Source organism: Bactrocera oleae, chromosome 2 (assembly GCF_042242935.1).
Source record: "Bactrocera oleae isolate idBacOlea1 chromosome 2, idBacOlea1, whole genome shotgun sequence".
NCBI classification, from domain to species: Eukaryota; Metazoa; Arthropoda; class Insecta; order Diptera; family Tephritidae; genus Bactrocera; species Bactrocera oleae.
The window spans coordinates 84,842,632-84,857,202 of NC_091536.1; the positions used below are offsets into that span (position 1 = coordinate 84,842,632).

General features: G+C 35.1%; 1 protein-coding gene across 1 annotated transcript in view; it reads right to left on the reverse strand.

Moving 5' to 3' along the window:
- Positions 1–14,571, reverse strand: part of beat-VI (beaten path VI) — a 293,763-nt gene that overhangs the window by 199,311 nt on the left and 79,881 nt on the right. The window contains exon 3 of the mRNA XM_070105889.1: positions 1,433–1,498. The gene's annotated coding sequence lies outside the window, so the exon portion shown is untranslated. The remainder of the gene's footprint in view (positions 1–1,432; positions 1,499–14,571) is intronic.

A 14,571-nucleotide genomic window follows, 5' to 3' on the forward strand; every position in this document is an offset into this window, starting at 1 on the left:
TGCTTACTATTTATTTGTGTTAAATAGTTCGATGTTTTTATTTTTAATTTTCCTACGAGCAGCATAGTGCGTTTCGATGTTGTAGTGAATATTACAGCAGCCAGCAGCCGACAACAACAGCAACAACAACAAAGAGCAACGTAACAGAGACAATTCAATCAATTTAACGAAACAAAAGCTTTTTGAGCCATTGATTGGATATTGAGGGCAAACTGATGGCCGCAGCAAAATAAAATTGCACAACCACATGCACATGGCATACACACATACACACATTTATTTATATAAACGCACATACACGACCGAAACGGAGTCATATATGCACAAAAGTAGATCAACACCAGCGCAGAATTCAAAGAAACAAATACGGTGTGTTTGTGTGTGTGTGCTTTCTATGTGTGTGTGGTCAAGTATTATATGGCAGCTGAAAGATCTATTTACCCATTGTACGCCCGTGCTAACTAACTAAACTAGAAGCCAAAGTGACTAGCTTACTGCAACAACTATATTTATATGTATATGCACACATACACACACGCACACATATGAATGCATTTGAATGCTCACATGCGTTTGTAAGTGAAAAGGGACATTTCCGTCTAAACACACACACACTCATACACCTATTAACATGTGTTTCAATGTGTGTGTTAGTTAGGGCAACAGAGACATAGGAGGAATGCATGAACGGTTCGATGAATGCTTTCAAATGCAGGCAAATCCTAGCAAATAAATGAGCGTCTGACCCGGTTGCAGTGCTGGCAACCTTAACAAAAACTTTTCGGCACAGCAACAACAACAGCGCAGCAATAAAGATTAAAATAAATGGCCAAAATTGCTTTGCACCAAAAAGGTTGACCGAAATTCATCAAAAGCAAGCTACAACACCTGGAATATGGTGCGGTAAAGCGCACCCAGCAGGAAATCTATATCTACTTTTGGTAGTTTGTTAGGTTACCGATGTTGAAAATTTGACAATAATGAGCAGAAAGTATGATCGAATAGTTAATCTACTCAATATTGTTTCTATGCGTCGGTATTGCTTGATAAATTCATGCAATGGCATCCTTAAAGTAGGCAATATTTTCTATACGAATTGTTAAGCTGCGATAAACAGCAAAAATAAAACGTTGCCTGCAATAATGAACTTATTATATTTACCGAGAACACACACACACACTCAAAGAGGGAATATCAAAGTAACGAGTTAGTTTTTGGTTTGGATTTTCAATATAATATCAACGAAAATATTATGCGAGTTTCTGGTAACTATCACGCACTTTAACAGTAATGTAGTTTTTGAATTTTAAGGCAGAGAAAAGATGTAATGATATGTATAATATATACTTCTCAGTTCAGTAGGACATACTTGTGTAATCAATTGAACCACCTACATGCAATGTTAGTGAATTAGTTATGATTTCGTACTTACCAATAACAGTAGACTTTAAGATATATGCAGTAAAAGTTCAAAGTCCTATTTATCAATTAACACGATCTGTAAAAATAGAAAATTGCAACAATTAATCGTGATAATAAAAATTGTGTTTGGAGTTATTAAAAAAAAATTAAATTATTTTCTAATGAAATCTACTATTTCAGTTAAAAGTCTGTCATATAGTAAACATGTATAGCAATGTCGCTAATTTCTAAGAACATACACTTAATAAATCAAAAAGATAAAAATTTGAAGCTGATTTTTTCCCATTATGTTACAGCTTTATGTTTTGATATCACCTCAGATCATACTGTAGAATTTTATTTTCAAATAATCAGTAGAATTTTTTTCGAATGATTTCAGTTCAATAACCGATCATCTGAGGTTAGTTGTCACGAGAGACTGTTAAGTGATGTATTTATTGCAGAATTCAGCTTTTCAGATCCTCTAACCGCTGCTACATATATAAAGTGACGAAAACTTTAAGCTATAGGTTACCGTATATCTCTTACTAACACGTTCACTTTCAGATCATACATAGCATAACTTAAAAGGGAACACTTTTATACGCCTAAAGTAATTCGAAGATCTTAGTTTCTAATTTACATCATTAAAAAGTTGTGGGAATTATATTAAATATACCAATGGATCGTTCAAATAGAGATTTGAGCTCATTTGATGGTAAAAACTTCAACTTCCAGTTACACTAGATAATAGCTTGAGCTTGAAGACACGAAACTTAAGTCAATCCTAAAACCTTAAAATCACAACGCAAATACAAAAAGGTACAAACTGGCTTGGATGAACACAATTATATTTTCATTCAACTACAAAAAACTAAAAATTATAAATATTACAGACTGCTTGACCATGATAAAACATCTTAATTATCTACTTTCTGCGTCATTAAGAGTACCGAGCGGCGCGTACGTATTTTAAAATTTATCATCAAAAGTTGGCAAGTCGGCATTAATTTTCTGTACTGAAAAAATACTTGATTCACTCTCGTCAGGCAACAAAGTTACTGTTATTGCATTGGCTTGCCTGGATGTGGTCCAAAGTGACGCACAACCAACTAGCGGACCAACGAAAATCGATGCTTTTAATTAGTGCACACGCACACACAAACCCACATGCACATATATACTGCGAAAACACGTGAATTATATACGCTGTAAAAACAACAACCACAACAACAAGCCAGCGATTGTACAATATTTCGACAACATCAAATAGTTGAGCCGTCGCACTGCAAGCGAAACCGCGACGCGACATTCAGTCGTTAAATTTCGGTCCAATTAGAGTAACAGTCCGAGTGCCCGAGGTGCGGGTGCGGCGCGTAAAGAGGGAGCTCAGCGCGAAATATTGGTGACCACGACATGGTGTGCTGCGGAGCTGAAAAAGTGGCTATTGACTGATATTGCGCGCGTCCACCGCAAAACTTACTTTAGTAACTGGCGCTTTGAGAGAGAAAAGCACACACTGTGTGGACGAAAAAAGTGGAGCGGCAACAAAAGTTGCACAACAAAAGCTGGAGGTACTATATAGGCGGGTTTTATGTAAAATTATGTAAAAGTGTGTGTGCGGCAAAACCACGAACAAGTGGGACATTTCGGAGCTCGCAGCGATTTCTTATTGGCGTTCTGTTTGGCCTTTTGCTGCACGTCTCGCTTTCGGCTACTGTAGTTTTTTATTCTTCTCTCGTATATTAAACTATACATACATAGGTATGTGCCGCTTGTTTGTACATGTATCTGGATCCACATATGATATACACAAGCTATGGTCCAGCAGTTAGAGCCGTCGCTCTTACGCACACTTAAGTTCATTAAAAATCACAAAGCGTTTCATATTTCCGAGGACATAAATGTACGTGCGTAAAATACGCAACGCATGCAAAAAATAAAAACCAAACGAAGGCAAACGACATTCGCTCAAATAGGTATATACAACACACTTATACGCAATGACCAACTCGAAGAAGTGACAAATTCCTATGAAAGCGAAACTACAAACACCCATAACCCCCTTTCTTGCCCCTTCCTGCAGCTTCGAACAAGTGTCGAAAAAGAAACTTACAGAGCCTCCTGAAATTGATGCTGAGACCGGGGCGACGTGGCCTGCAAACTTTTCGGCTAATTCAACGCGTACGACGAATTAAGTTCAAACGGCGAGAGGGAGCGTGGTACTCATTGCGGACTGCTGCGACTGCTGAGTAGCGAGTTCGTTGTATCTTTGAAGAGCTGCGTGTAGATTAAGTGAGCGCGAGTGCGTGAATAGGAACAGTGTGCTAATACAAGTGTTGGACTTAAAGAGTGCAAACTCAATATTAAATTCTAGTAGCTTAACTAATAGCTTTAGGTTATCAAAAAATATATAAAAGAAGGGTAGAAATTAAGGCAATCGATTTTCCCATTAAATCGTAGTTTAAGATAATACTACAACTTTCGTTCATGAATTTCTCAATGCTAGGGTGTTCCTTAAACACATATTAAGTCGTTAGGCAGCAATAATACATAACTAATCTACTTCAATTATCTCCTATCGGAGTCCAAATTACATACATATACTTGACATTAAATAATACATAAAAATGGTATTTACGTACCACCCTAGTAAATTAGGTATACAAATATCCACAGAAACTTAAAAACTTCTGAACTATTGTTAAAAAATATATATCGTCTAATCACTTTTTGTCACATCACTATTCTTATACTCTCGTAACATGTTGCACAGAGTATAATAGCTTTATTCCCCTAACGTTTGTTTGTATAATCTAAAACTAATAGAAATAGATGTGGAGTTATGTATGCATATGTATATAAATGATCAGGGTGACGAGACGAGTTGAAATCCGAGTATCTATCTATCCGTCTCTCCGTCTGTCCGTGCAAGCGATAACTTGAAATAAAACTTAGATATATTGCTGAACACGGTACACGTATGTCTTTGCATCCAAGGGGGATTGGTGTTGCAAATGAGCATTATCGGACCACTGCCACGCTTACAAAACGCCATTAAACGAAACCCTGTTAAATGCCATAACTAAGCATTTAATTAAAAAACTGTGATTTGATGCAAGGAATCGGTATGGAAGGAGCACTTGTGGGCTAATTTTTTAAAAAGCGGGCGTGGCCCCTCTCTCTAAATGGTTAAATGTATATATCTACAGGCCTCAGACACCAAATATGTGTACACCAATTGAGCCTTGTTTTTTATCGAACATATCGGTTAATCTATGAGTTTTAGTACTGAAATTTGGTGAGAATATTTTTGTGACAACAGCATGCCATTTTGCCGAAAATGAGTAAAATCGGGTCAATACTTCCCTTAGCCCAAATCAGTAATACAAATATTTTCGAACTGCCGGTTGGCTCTATACCGCATCTACCGGGCAATATGTTAGAAATCTTAACAAAATTCCGAAAAACTCTATTTCTAATTGTAAATAATGGCTGAAATACTTACTACTTTTAATTAAAATACATACGGAAATGTCGTATATCACTTTACCTTGCGAGAGTATAAAATGTTCGGTTACACCCAAACTTAGTCCTTCTTTACTTGTTACTTGTTGTTATTGTCACTTACTTTTTCTACAATTTGTAAATGTTCTTATACTTTTTTAGTTGTCATGTTTTGTGCCAGTCACAATATTTATGTTGCAACAATGACAGAACAACTACAACACTTGTCAGCTGTCAACTTTGCTATTTTTCATGGAGAGCGTTCTGCGTGAGTGACACGCCATCAAAATCATCAACATTATCATTGTCAGCAATGCTGATATAAACAGTGAAAGTGAATTGGTAAAAAATCGGCCAAAATTTTACCAATTTTAGTTACATATTGATTCTTTCTTATTAATAATTAAAATTAAATTTTTACTCCTATATAATTGTATATGAAATAAGTGTTATTTTCTTCCTAGAAAATTTGAAAATTTATTTTCTGGGTATTGGATAAAGCCAATTTTTTCGAGAGATTAAGTCGTAGGCAAAAAACCAAATCCTCCGCTTTTCGAAGTTAGCTTTCAAATCGAGATATTTGGCTGCGAATTTCCAAATTGAGGTTTTTGAAAATAGCATTATTAATTAGAGTGTACAAGTTTCTTGAAGAGTAAAAACTTCGCAATCATCCACGTTTTTTATTAATTTATATGGTGTTTAATATTTTATATGATAAATGCGTTAAGCGACTAAAGTTGGCCCTTTTAAAAAAATTTATTTTTATTTCAAATATATGTACTAGCCTGAATTTGACCCCTAATAGCATTTGTCATATAAGCTTTAGCGAAAAATGTTATACACTCTTGAAATACGAGAAAAACGTGAATAATAACGAGTTCCTATATTTTTAGGAACTTACACACTTTAATTTCGTAATTCGAAATTCGAAGGTAAACATTTCGATATTCTCTAAGACTAACTTTGGAAAACGGAAAACCATTGGTTTGGTCCCACACCCAGGCCAGTTTTGAAAAATATCAAAAACGACTCTTATTTAACCCAAACTTTGCTAGACCTAGAGAAATAAGAAAATTTATGAATAGTGTTAGCTGAGCCCACTGTAGGTCAGTCAAACGTGCGTCAAGATCATTGTTGCTTTTAATTGTAAAATCAAACACAGCAAATTTAATGTCAAAATAACTCAAGCGCAAAAATGAAACATTTTTTTTACGCTTTCTTATATTTCGTATTTTGGAACAACTGTCACTGCTGCAGCTGGTATTGTTTCTTTCTGGGAATCGGAGAGATTTTAACACGATAGTATAATCGCTGAAACAGTGCTGACGCCTTAAAACTCATGAGTTACTAAAATGATTACTGATCCTCAAAGGGAGCAGTTCTTCAACTAGTACACTCGTTCTTAATTTCTATTTCAATTCGACGCATAGAAAGGTAAATTTATTCAATTAAGATTGTTGCTTAAAAACTGTTACATAATTTTGTTCTTTGAGAATATAAACAAATATCACATTCTATTGAAACTATGGAGTAGAAATGAAAGATGAACAAATTTTAACTTCTATAGAAATTATGAAGAAGAAATTAATGTACGGCTTATTCGGGAAATTCCAAACGCATTATTATCTGTTCTAACTAAAGGTGTTCAAGAAGTTTTATAAAGATTTGTATACTTATTTATATATTCCATGATATCTGATGGTTTTGCGTATGGACATTCGCTTGCTACGAAAGTAATATTCTGGAAGTCTTTGAGATAAAATACTAAAGATTAATATGCGAATATTTAAAACTAATCTTAATGACACAGAGCAAAATTAAGTTGTTGAAAATACACAACTCTCTTCATTCTGATATTAACATACTTTATAACTCCGAAGGTATAACTAATGGAATAGTATTCTACTACGAAGATATGTTAAGTGCGATTATTATCTAAAGAAGGGGTGATCCATTTGTAGATATATGAAAATCGTCATATATTTGTGGCGAAAAATAGAGATTACTATAAAACTCGCAATTTTTTTTTTAGAATAATTTTTGATAGAGCTCTGGAATTAGACACGTATATTTCGTTACAGCATAAATTAAAATTTCAATTAAAGTTATTGAAAAATAATTTACTATTGAAAAAAATATTTTTGTATAAAAATGTGTCCCACAAATCGGAAAAAATAATGAAATTATGATATTTTAAATTAAAAAAATTGTCAGAAAGTACATTTATGTTAAAATATCTAGTTGCTGATACGATTTGATCATCAAATTGGATTTAACAAAACGAAACAAAGTAATATGTCAGTTATTCTAACGGAAAAATTTAATAGCTAAAAATACAAAAAAAAAAAATATTTCACAACACAATAGTTTTCAAATTCATTTATTTATTCAATTTGAAGTGCAATTGGATTTACTAAGCAAAACCAACCGAATTCAATTGCAAAAATTAAACACATATGCGTGTGTCTGTATTAGTGTGCCTAGATGTATGCAACTTTTCTTATTCTTCTGCATAGTCAGTCCCTTGTAAACAGCTTTGTACAATTAAATATAAATAAAAAGATTTTATTTAAAATACATCAGTTTAATTATACATAGACATATGTATATTAATATTTTCATATAAAATTTCATAAAATTACAAACGCAAGGTTTTCTCAGCCTTAATGCAAGGCACCGTTGAATGCGTCGAACTGTATATGCTACCAACCTGGCGCTCAGCCCTGACACTTGGCAACCTTGAGCAGTTTGCAGCTCACTCATTCTTAGTTTCTATTTCAATTCGACGCATAGAGAGTTAAATTCATTTAAATAAAGCATGGATATTTATATATATTTTTTATATTTATACATATGTGTAGGTTTACGGAGGTATATATGTGCAAATCTCGAATTACTTGCATTCATAGCAGCAGCTGCGGCACACCGGTTGGGGGTCATGTTCCACAAATTTGTAAAAATACATGCACACAGCGGTTTCTAAACCGCTCACATATGCACGCTTGTTCACACACACACTCTGAAAGCACACATGCATTCGTTTTTCTACTTCAGTATCGTTCTCCATTGCTTTTTTCCACGTTGCAACGACAATATTTTATTATTTTGTATGCCACCGCTTATGCACACACACAACTAAATATACATATATACGACTATGCATATGTACAAAGGGCATATTTCAATGGGGTTTTTATTGTGTAAATAAACGTAAAGCTTTCTTAATTTAAGCATTTGTAAATTCTTTGCAGGCCAAGCAACCAAACGGCGCTATCAAAATCTCTCGTCGCATTTTGCGGCCCTTTTTTTGTGCCCTTTAGTGCTTTGACAGCTCGTTCACTTGTCCCACAATTCATTTATTCATTCTTTCAGCTATAGATCTAAAATGCCGCCGCTTACCTTTTTTTGTAAACATACATACTAATATAATATATTATATTTGTACACCTGTATGTGTGTGACTTTGTTGGAATTCTCTATGGGCGTTCATCAGTCCTTCATTGAGCTTTTTGTGTGTTCATATAAGCTGTTACATACAGATACAAGTGTAATATATCGGCAACGTGTGACCGTTATGTTTGCGTACATATGTTTATATATTATATATGTACATATATAGTGTTTCATAATATTTATATACATACTTACATAAATATATTGAATATATACCATTTAAGTGTTGTTGTGAATGTTGTAACGTAATTTGGTAACAAATGCTATAACTCACAAATAAAAAGTTTTCCATACAATGACTTAGTTTTTATAGATCAATTTATAGGGCAGCTGCATACATACACATATGCTATAATCCGATATTAGTTAATCTGGTATTAGTGGTTCCGATGAATTAGTAGCTTTCTGAGGAAGAAAAAGCGCGTGAAAAGTTTCTGATGGACATCTCAAAAACTGATGTACTAGTTCACATATAGACGGACACACAGACGGACATAGCTAAGTCGACTCGGCTCTTCATGCTGATTAGTTATATTCATATACACATTAAAGAGCCTGCGCCTTTTTTTTCTGATTTACAGACAGATTCATGGAAAACTTAATACACCCCCTGTTCAGGGATAATACCTTGCCTGGCGATTATAATTATTCAAAAAAAAAAGTTTTAATTTTACACATTGATTTAACTTTGAGTTTCAATGTAGAGACTTTTCTCGGTGCGTTTCAGACCCAAGCTCGTAAAACGTAAACATTTTTTGAAGCTCCAATACATGCATGTCAACGTGGTTATAAATCTTAACCCATTTGGGACAGTGCAGAAGCATTTTTTTCGTACTTCCTTTTGTACCCATAGGAACGACATAATCTGGCCAGCACAGTTAATGGAAACTTGTAAAGTATTATAGAGCTGCTTCCCACTCACCATGTACCTGGGGAGGTAAATAAATTTCTATACTATAATTCTATCTTGACTATAGATGATTGTACCGTTCAATTGTTCTGGTAGTAAAAATTATCACTTGTTATGAAGAAAGTCTGCTGACTAAATCTTTCTTCTTTAAAACTAAAAGTCTCCCTCTGAAGCCACTTTTTTGGCTTTGAAAATTAGACTGTCCTCGATGATCGTTATGTCCGGTAAATACGGAAAGCTGATTCGCAATTTATCGGTCGCAAACTCACCATCGATTTAGTATATATTAATTTAGTTGCTGATATTGATAGTATTACTTGATTGGTCTACACAAGGATCTCAGCCGCAGACTGTTCGTCTCAAAGATTAACAACTCACATAATCCCGTACTTTAAGGAACTACAAACAATGGATCGTAGGCCACACAATCTGAAGTATACAGTTATTTCTATGGAAGTGAGAGATAAAATAAATTTTAAAATTTTAAGATATATTTGAATATATTGCAGCGAACATTATTATATTCCGTAATTTTAGATACATCATTTGCCAGCTCCCCTTTCTAGAAATGTTTTAAAAATTTTAAGGTTAGATTTCACCTTTTTTCGAAAGGAATGTGTTATACACATGAAAACAACGCTGTTTTTTTTTGTTTTTGCAACACAATTTTCCAGCATACAAATGTTTGTTGTACTTTTTGTCAATTATTTATTTTCCCGCTTATTTATGTACAATTTGAAAGGATTTTGGCAAACAAACAAACAAACACAAGTACATGTGTACACAAATAACAAAACTCGCTGGAGATGCTGCACTCACTGCCACAGCAGACACGCGCCGCGCTTTGGGGTTTCCGGCCCCGATGGTGGGCAAGTAGATGTCTGTGTTATGCATGACCCCACATACATATACGTAAATTTGTATATATATATATGCATGTAGGCGTTAAAAATTAAAAAGTGCGAAAACGGACTCTCGACTTTGGTAATGGCAGCGTTGAGGCCACGCTAAGGCCACGCTCACTTGTCGAACCCATTGAAGAGTCATAAATGTGTGTGAAAGTGTTCATACATACACACATACATAAATATATGGCAGCAAATACACGCACGTAATTTAGCACAAATACATTTCCTAACAACGGCACGCCTACTCAAGTGCACTTTACGCACACGCCCACCACACTGGCCTGGCGTGAACGCGCTTCAATGCCAAAGGCTACTACATATCGGAGCTTCATGTAGTCAGCCCGAAATAAGGCAAACATTTTCGAAACTAAAATTTACTACAAACAATAAACAACAACAATTGTAAACAAATCCCAAAGCAGCGGCAGCCACAGCAAGCACAAATAAGTACATAGATGTATCATATTAAATATACTCATACACACTCAGATATACGAGTACACAAGCATATATGGCAGTTTGCTCGATTGGGGAACTTGGTACTGTTGTTTATGCGCCACAAAGGACCTGCGTTACTATATTTATCCGCTCGGCCGGATTTACGAATTTACGCCAGCAGTCAGCACGCCAGTTTGCATATGTTTGTAAGTTTGTGCAGTAAATATGAAAATTGTGGGGCGCTTATGCGTGTAAGCTTTAAAAATTAATGCGCCAAATTTATTTGTGTGCGAAAAAAATGAATCGTTCCTGCTTGCAACACCTCACAGCAGGCGCACCAGCAGCTAGACACATACATAAATCTAATATGTAGATATGTGCGTGTGCATACATAATTTCAAACCTTGCCTTAACTCATGAAAATGGGCTTTTGGGTTGGTGGTGACAGTTTTAATAGAGAATCTATTCATCTTTACCCTACTGATGATTTTTGGCGCGGTTAAGGGTCAATTTGGTACAATTTTCAATACACATATTAAATGGGCTCCTTTCCAGAGTAAATATACAAAAAAAATATACGAACAGATGATATACGAATGTAGTATTTTAGAAATAGACTGCGTAAATCGGCGGCTTAATGAAATTGGCAGAAGCATTGTAAAGGGTGTTTTTTTTAGAGATATAGAACTTTAAATTGCAATAAAACAACGATTCGATGACATGACTTGTATTTATCCGAAAGATAATCTTGTGGCATTACATTTTAAATATGATTTCTGACATATGACCGCCACGGTTGGCTCGGATGTAGTCCAATCTCGACGTCCTATTTTCGATGACTTATTCCAACATTTGTGGTCGTATATCGGCAATAACACGGCGAATGTTGTTTTCCAAATGCTCAAGCGTTTTTAGCTTATGCGCATAGACCAATGACTTTACATAACCCCACAGAAAGTAGTCTAGCGGTGTTAAATCACAAGATCTTGGAGTCCAATTCACAAGTCCAAAACGTGAAATTAGGCGATCACCAAACGTGTTTTTCAATAAATCAATTATGGCACGAGTTGTGTGACATGTTGTGTCGTCTTGTTGGAATCACAGCTCCTGGACATCATGGTTGTTCAATTCAGTAATGAAAAAGTTAGTGATCATGGCTCTACAAGTATACCGATCACCATTGATTGTAACGTTCTGGCCATTATCGTTTTTGAAGAAGTACGGACCAATGATTAAACCAGCTCATAAAGCGCATCAAACAGTCAGCTTTTCACATAGTCAGCTTTTCACATAGTCATACACTTGAAGATTAGCTTCACACGAAATGCGGCAGTGTTGTTTGCTGACGTAGCCATTCAACCAGAAGTGCGCTTCATCGCATCATACGATAAAATGAACGTAGTTCGCAAAACGTATTCCGCACAGAACCATTACTTTCGAAATAAAATTGCACTATTTGCAAGCGTTGTTCAGGCGTAAGTCTATTCATGATGAATTGCCAAGCCAAACTAAGAATAAATCTCTTGACAGCTGGTAAATCGGTCGCCATCTTGAACAGTAATGCCAACTTAAAGTTCTATACCTCGAAAAAAAACACCCGTTATTAGTGATGTTTTGTGCTACCACCCATTAAATCTGTTAGCATGAATGATATACTCTTCGAAGTCAAAATTACTTCCGATTTGGTGATATTTGTTATCTACGATATTCTAAAGACTTTTTTTATCTCTGCCAATTTTATATTAAACAGAAATATATATTTATATATTTTTTTATCTATAAGCAGGCGAAACTGCTCTACTAGTTATATATTATATATCGTGTCAAAAGTTTTTAATTTTAAAGCAACCATAAAGTTGTACGGTTGAACTATGGTATGGTACCGAAGAGTATGGCTACGCCGCTATAAAGCGCATGAACTGTCTGCTCTATTCTATATCCTTATTTATGGCAGTCTATTTGAGTTATACCAGCTGCACCGAACGTTAGATAAAGCTACATAAAATATTATCCAAAATGTAACCCACATTTTATGCTTATCACGCTAAGATAACTCGTGGCAAGGTTAAAGAGCACGCCTACATATGTGGTGTGGCAGCCTAAAAAACGATTTTTAAATACTTAAATACTGTATCAATTGTTTTAGGCTTAAACTTTTACATAATTTACGAGTACACAGCCTAATTTTTGAAGTATAAAATTAAATATTTCTCGAGTTACACGTGATCTCCATTACTGTTTGGATTATGGGCTTCTTCGTGGAAGGAACTTAAAAATATTAATTTTCCACTAAAAGATATTGATATTGGCTTACGCTGGTAAAAAAATCAAAAATTGACAAAACGGCGGCATTTAAAATAAGTTGAATTTTACCAAATTTTCAGTCCTTTTTGGCTTGCTTATAGCTATTAGAAACGCGTTTAAAGGTAAGCTGTTGGAGCTGCTTGAAATGAAGGGCTACACTTTAGAAGGCTGTAACTCAAAAATTAATGAAAAACTTGTTGCAAATATATTTTAATATGGTCTTAATTTAGTATGGCCTTTTTTAAATCGAAATATGAAGAAAATCAATTTTTTAAATTGCACACTAGACGTGCAGCTTAATTTGCATAACAAAATGTAAAAATATATAAAAACTACGGAGTAAACTGTTACTAGAGAAGGCTTTGTTATGTTAGCTTAACTGTGGTCTACTCCTGGTCCAGCTGAGTTGTAAGGCTCCTTTGAATTTTGGCCACTGATCTGATTTAAGAGAAAATTTACTAACCAAAATTAGATTTTCAGATGAAAAAACGTGAACTACAAGTATTATGTAATACTTCCACCATGAAACAGCAACAGCAGAGAGTTTGTCTACATTAAACTGATTCTATAGAGAGGAAAAATTTGCGCACATGACTTCATTCGTACGCTTACGGAAGTATATCAGTATGTGTGCTGAAAAATAACTACTGCCACCAAACTCATATGTCAGTTTGACACACACTAAGCCTCTGGCGCACAACAATTCAACAATTTGTGGCAACAATCGTGCGCAATCCTTTCGTTGTCGCCATTGTCATTTTGCCTCGACATTTTTTGTGATGTCACAGCGCCTGCTGCCTGCTGCCAGCTACGCTGATGTGCCTACGGAGCTATGCCATATATATTTGAGTGTGTATATATGTGTGTGTGTTTGTTGGCATGAACCCAATCACATTTCACATTCAAAACACATTCCTCAAATATTGATTTGGAAAATTTGTTTAGAATACAGCGGCAGCCACCGACAGTTGGTTTATGCAACAAACAAGCGGGAAATAAATACAAAACACAAATTGATAAAGTTCCCATGTACACACATGTATTTATGTAAGTGTGTGTATGTGTGTGTGTGTGTGCGTGTTTACCAACAACAGATACACTAGATTACCCGCTGCACTCATCTATCTACTTGCTATTTGATTTGTGTGTTTGTGCCGCACCGTTTGCAACTCCCTTAATCCAGCTGCCTAGCGCCCGCACAAGCCCGTAATATTTATGCGCCTAGATAAATATCTAGTCTATGAATGGCATGCTACTTTGTAAATATGTAAAGACAATATTTTTGAGTATTTATTTTACTTTATATTTCGAATTTCTATTGCAACAGTCTTGTTGCCTTCCAGCAGACGCCACCCAGCGTTTTAAAAAGTTTCATTACCGCTGCGGGTGTGGGTTGTGTAAAATTGTGCAGAGCAACTTGAATTCCACAAGTCACAATGACACTCGAAATTCTGCAATAAAAACCTGCGAAAGGTTGAGCGACATACTAACTGTTGTTTTCAGAAAATTGAGAATAATCAAAAAGAGATAAAGAAATTGCCTATAACTGCGGTTGGCAGCAAATATGCCACAATAAACAACCACATCACACATACATATATAAGTTTCTATTTAACTAAACCCTGAACAAGGTATATTAAATTTGCCACG